This window comes from Salvia miltiorrhiza, chromosome 1, assembly GCF_028751815.1.
Source record: "Salvia miltiorrhiza cultivar Shanhuang (shh) chromosome 1, IMPLAD_Smil_shh, whole genome shotgun sequence".
In the NCBI taxonomy this organism is placed as follows: Eukaryota; Viridiplantae; Streptophyta; class Magnoliopsida; order Lamiales; family Lamiaceae; genus Salvia; species Salvia miltiorrhiza.
Window position 1 is genome coordinate 23,175,727 of NC_080387.1, and position 6,335 is coordinate 23,182,061.

The following is a 6,335-nucleotide window of genomic DNA, read 5'->3' on the forward strand; positions in this document are numbered from 1 at the left end:
AGAATGCTGGGGAGCCTAGACTGCATGCAGTGGGCTTGGAACAATTGTCCAATGTCTTGGCATGGCGCTTACACTCGAGGGGATCAGGGCGAGCCCACTATTATACTAGAGGTTGTTGCTTCACAAGATCTGTGGATCTGGCACGCCTTCTTCGGAGTCGCTGGCTCAAATAACGACATCAATGTTCTCAACCAGTCCACGTTGTTCAATGACGCCCTATCAGGCAATGAAGCAGCGGTGTACTTCGTCGCCAACAATTCGATCCCACCACACTAAAGGCTACTACTTAACTGATGGCATCTATCCGGACTGGCCGGTATTTGTCAAAAGCTTCACATTTCCGAGCAACGAAGAAGCAGAGGTTCAAACTGATGCAAGAAGCTGCAAGGAGGTATTCGTCATATGTGGAATGAGCTTTAGGCGTTCTTCAAGCTCGTTGGGGTATTATAAAAGGTTCGTCTCATTTATGGAAGTAGGAGCATATGAGCAGTATCATGTTTACGTGCATCATATTTGCACAACATGATAATCGATGATGAAGGAGCATATGAGTAGTATCATGTTTACGTGCATCATATTTGCGCAACAGCTTAGGATGGCGACGCCAGTGGTGAGGGATCATGTAGCGTTCCTCAAACACAGTTCAATGCCGGAGCACCATTAGAATTCGCTGCCTTTATGGCCCAAAGCGCAAATATGAAGGACAGTCAACTGCACGCTCGCCTCCGCGATGATTTAGTCGAGCATCTCTATGGGCACGCTTTGGTCTCGTCGAACCATAGTTCGTAGATTTAATTTTATCGAAATTAATGTAATGTTTCTATATTTTTCATTTTTTTTATTTAATGTAATGTTTGATTTTTAATTTAATGAATTTTAAGTTGTTAAATTTAATGGTAATTTTAATTAAAAACAATAACAAAATTAAATAGGAAATGAAAATAGAAATTAGAGAGCCAAGGGGTGGGCTCTCCGGCTCTTCCATTGTGGAGAGTGAGCTCTTAAATGGCGGGGACCACATTGAAGAGCCCACCTTGGCTCTCAATTGTGGATGCTCTAATGAGTAAAAATAACATTACTTTTATTCATATCAATAATTACTTTTTCTTGCTACAATAATTACTTCACCAAAATAATTAAAAGAATTTTTTTTCATGAATAAAAGTAACAATTATCGTGAACAAATGTAATAATTTAAAAATATTATTTTTTTCATACCAATAATTATTTTTTTTCTTACGACAATAATTACTTGACCGAATAAACGAAGAAGAGAACTGAATAGAATGATCCAAATCCAAATAAAAAAATCCAACATCTATTATCACATATCATATAATTCAAAATGAAAAAAAAGAGAGTAAAACTTCAACAATTTAATTTCCCTCAAGAAAATCCTCATATCCCAAAGAACTATCGATCACATCATCCATAAAAAAGTAATTAACTTAATTTCTTCTCCCACAAATTTATTAACTTAGAAATCAAGATATTTTAATATATTCTATCAAAAATTATATTAATATGACATATAGTAAAAAATACCTTAATCAAACGCATCACAACTTATCTCATACCGTGTATCAAACGAGCCCTAATGGAATAAGGGCACCAACATGAACAAACGTAAGAGCCCTACCGAGAATATCAATGGCAAAGTCAGTTGAAGAAGTGTCATATCCCAGTTTTTAATCACTGATTAAAGACTTAATAATTAGGGTTCGGCATCCATTAATAATAAAACTGATTTGATTTATCTGATGTGATTTAATTGTTATATATGTGTTTTGATGTGCTAAATTCTTATTATTATTTGAATCCGTTTGAGATTTAAAAGATTATTGAGCAGTCAATAATTATTATTTCGGATTATAACTGACTTAGCAAAGTCATGTTATTTAATTTATATACGATAGAAATAGTATTTCTATTATTTACTTGAAGTCGTAATTAATTTTCGACTTATAAAACGAGTTATAAAATATGTAATTTATAGAGAGTTATAACGAAGCTTCGTTATATGGGAACCCGAAATTAGTATTACAAATACAGAATAAGGATTTTATTCATCACATTCATCTAGCACCTACACATACTTTTCATTTCCACATCCATCTTACTCTTAAATAAATTGATGGTGTTGGAAACACTCATCATATGCCAACCATTCCACTAAATAAAGAGATTCTTTACACTTTCTCCAGATCAGCCCATTCCTTTTGCCGGCCATCTTCTACACCTTTAACATCTCAACATGCAACTTACTTTTATTTAACCAAAATCAGCAGCCAACATTCCTCCCATTCCTCCTTAGTTCTTCAATAGCCAAAGAAGAGATTGACTTCATTCAAAGCTCTTACAGTAAACCTCAAGAGGTAAAACTTGCTTTAATACTCCATTAATTTTCATTTTCTAACATTCTGATCCAAGCTATACGTTCTTATGCTTGAATTATAATTCACAGATTCCAGCTAGACACCAAATACCAGCTACATCGAGGTTACTCCAAATTTCTCTTTATATTTTTTTCTAGTTATTTCTAAATCAAGCATCAAAGCAGCAACAAATACACACATACGCATAATCACTATATTTTCCTAACTATTACGGTTACAAGGTTCCAAAGAATTGATTTTGTTAAGAAAAGAAGAACAGAATAATACACACGCACACATGTTTATATATTTTCTAAACTATTACATTTACAAGGTTTGATTTTTGCTAAGGAAATGATAAATGAATGATGAAAGAACAGATTTCTAAACAAAACCCTAGCTTTGCTATACTTGTGAATCTGGACTGAATTTGGGGGTTCTTGTACTCTGTCTTGGATGTGTGTCCGAGAACGGAGTGATGGGGGTGAGAGCAGCCGACGGCTGCTCATGGCCGGCGACGGCGCGGCGGTAACCGCCTAGCCCTTGTCCTGCCAAAACGAGAGAGAAGAGGGTAGAGAGAGAGATGGTTAGGGCTTCTGTGTAAAAAAAAAAAGAGAAGAGAAGGGAGAACAGGGGAGGGAAAGAGAGATAAAGGAGAGAGAACTTATCTTTCCGGAGGCGGCCTCGGCGGTGGCGATACGATGACGGGAGCGGCGACGCTCGGCTCTTCCCCGTGAGTCCGGCGGTGGTTGTGGGCGGCGAAGATGGATGCGACGGTGGGGGTAGCCTCTGCTGCCCTATTCCGAGCAAGGGGCCGGAGAAGGAGGCGAGCAAGCGGCGACGACAGCGCACAGCGGAGGCGGAGCGTGGCTCTGTTTTTCCGGCGAGATAGAGAGAGAAGAGGTGTGAGAGTGAGAGAGCGGCGTAGCGTGTGTGTGTGTGTGCGTGTGTTTGTGTGTGTGGGTGTGTTTAAAGAGGTAGGGCTTAGTTTGGGCCGAGTTTAATTAGTTTGGTCCGAGTTTTAATTAGTTTGGGCCGAGTTTAATTAGTTTGGGCCGAGTTTTAATTTATGTGGTCCGAAATTTATTTTTTTAAAAAAAAAGAGAGTGGGCCGATTTTTATTTCTATGTGGGCCGATTTTATTTTAATTCTGCTGGGCTCTTTTTGTTCTTAATTGATGGGTTTTTATTTTAGTTGTGTGGGCTAATTTTATTTAAATGGTTGGGCTATTGTTTTAAATATAGGCCTACGAATTTTGGCCTTATTTCTTAAAAAAAAAATGTTTGAATTTTCACTAAATTATTTTTGTGAATTTAAATCTCTTGATTTAAATTTTAATATTTAAAGTTGGGATTATTTATTCTAAATGAAGTCCATTCTATTATTTAAATTATTAATGGACTTTAAAGCAAATATTTTGGGATTAAGCCCCATTTATTATATGATAAAATTATTTTCAAAGCTTACGAGTATGGATTTTTTTTAAATGGTTAAAATGTTTTATTTCATCTCAATGGATTTTAAAATGTTTTATTATTTATAAATGAATAATGGAATTTCTTATTTATTTACATAAAAAAAATGAAATGTATAGAATATTATAAATATGGTTTCTTTTAAAAGAAAAAGGATTAAATTATTTTATGAGTAATTCCATTATAATGGAATTAAAATGTCCTATTAGAATGGCTTCATGTTTTTAAAAAAATATTGAGACTATTTATGTGAAATTGTGTTATAGAATGATTAAGTATATGATTTACTTTATCAAATGAGCTTGGGATTTAATTGAGATATTAAATTGCTAAGCATATGTTTATAAATGATTTATTTATTTAAGTGATGAAAATGTGCGAAGTATGAGAAAGCATGATTTATAATGATTAAATTTTCAGGGTAATAATATATAGCTTGTTCTTAATTGATGGAGTACTTGACTAAATGACGGGTGTAGAAGGAAGTTATGGATTATGTACATGTTGATGTTCGAACAATTGGGTTCGAACCTATATGATAGTTACATGATAAGTGATTACATTTTATTGATTGAATGAAACGAGATTAATATGGATGCTGCTAGAACCCTAAAACTTTAAAAGATACCCTAGGCACGTAGAATTAGACTTTGTCTTATGACAATTTCTTCACGAACTTATCGACTCTTCATCAATGAAGGTCCGGGCGACAGAAAGTGAAGCAGAAGAAGAAACGACTCCACGCCAGCTTTAAGAACAATTGAGGTGGGCATTATTTTATTATTACGTATATAGAGATCCCCTGCGTGACGTAGGCCTCATATGCGAATATATATGCATGATATGTTTTGACTATTTATTCAGTTCTTATGAAATGCTTATATGTTAATGCCCTTTATGAAAATGAAAATGTTATGAAATTGAAATGTTTATGAAATGATTGACTGCCAAAATGTTTATGTTTTTATATGTATCCTATCTGTGTTGGTTCGCCAACTTTAAAGGAAATCCAATTGGGATCCTATGCTAGACAAAGGTCGCTAGCTAGGGTTAACGTGTACACTCATGGAGATCGCGAGTCGCTTGCGACCGGTCTTGGCGTCCGTGGTAAGGAGGCCTCCTTCCCGGCGCGTGATAGAAAGGACAGATATGGATCATATAGACTGAAAATGGGATGCATCCACCTTTATGAAAATGAACGAAATGTTTTAGTAAGCGCAGGTCATTTATGAAAACCCCTGTGTGTTACTGTTATGGCAGTTCAATTTATATATGTATGCATGTTGTATTTTCGGCTTATGTCACTGAGTATTTTTATACTCAGCCCTGCATGTATTTCTAAATGTGCAGGTTGAGCAGGCGATGGAATGGATCGGTGTTGAGCGGATTTCCCTTTTGATGTTTATGTAATGAAACCTTGAGTATGCATCTCCATATGCATAACTCACACGTTTTTCCGCTGCAAACACTCTGAATTTGTTATCGTATTGTGGAACTTATTACTCCTTCATTTTGTTTAACTTTCATTTGGGGTTTAGTCGTTATGGCTGGCTCATTTGTTAATTACCCAAGTGGTTATATATATATATACCACTAGTTTGTTGTTATTAATGTTGGTTATTTAGTAAATCCCTTTTAAATTTCCATTTCTTATTGTTCACACAAGTCATAACCCCGGTTAACCCGTCATTGGGATAGTGGGCTGTGACAGAGTGGTATCAGAGCAGTTCGTTTGCTCTGGCCCTAGAAACCATTTTCTAAAAAGTCATGTCTAGATTGATTCACTTGACATATGTGGGATCATACGACACCGCTCAACACTCCATTGCATCGTGCTCAATCAAGGAAAAAGGTAACTGCAGTTACAATGTTTTAAAGATGTTATTATTCTAAACTGTTTCATGAAAATGTTTATGTAAAGAGCATGCTATGATGAAATGTTGAATGTTTTGCCTTTCATTGAAATGTTGAATGTTTTGCCTTTCATGGCATATCATTGCAGTTGTGATGTTATGATAAGAGAAGAATGATAGAGAATTGACACATGCTTTCCCCAGAAAACATAGATTGCTATAAGTTGCATGATCACTATTCTAAAAGAACATAGACTGCTGGATTAGTAGGATATCTCTACAATCTAGATTCTTAAAGTGATGATGTAGAAGAATGAAAGAGAACTTAGAGCATTTCAGCTCCCACAAGAAAACAATGGTTCTTTTGAACTACAAAGAGGAATGAAAAGACATGTACGCGTTGAAGGAAAAACACGGGATGATGATACAAGACGAATTCAAGGCAAACGCTGCATCAAGGGTTTGAGCATAGTCTCTACGTTCAAATGTTCACACGCGATGGAACACCGAATCGACTTTTAGTATACGATAGATTTTAAGAACAGTATGCTTTGCCTATATATATGTATATATTTGTGTACATGTTATACATGGGGGTTTGGGTTCAATAGGACATAGAACTTTAAATTAAG

General features: G+C 35.6%; 1 long non-coding RNA gene across 1 annotated transcript; it reads left to right on the forward strand.

The window, feature by feature from the left end:
* Window positions 1-1,917: 1,917 nt before the first annotated feature.
* LOC131007058 (uncharacterized) lies at window positions 1,918-5,493 on the forward strand. Its single transcript, XR_009095878.1, has 4 exons — window positions 1,918-2,375; window positions 2,465-2,499; window positions 4,551-4,615; window positions 5,201-5,493. It is a non-coding gene; the product is annotated as an uncharacterized LOC131007058 (long non-coding RNA).
* The last annotated feature ends 842 nt before the right edge of the window (window positions 5,494-6,335 follow it).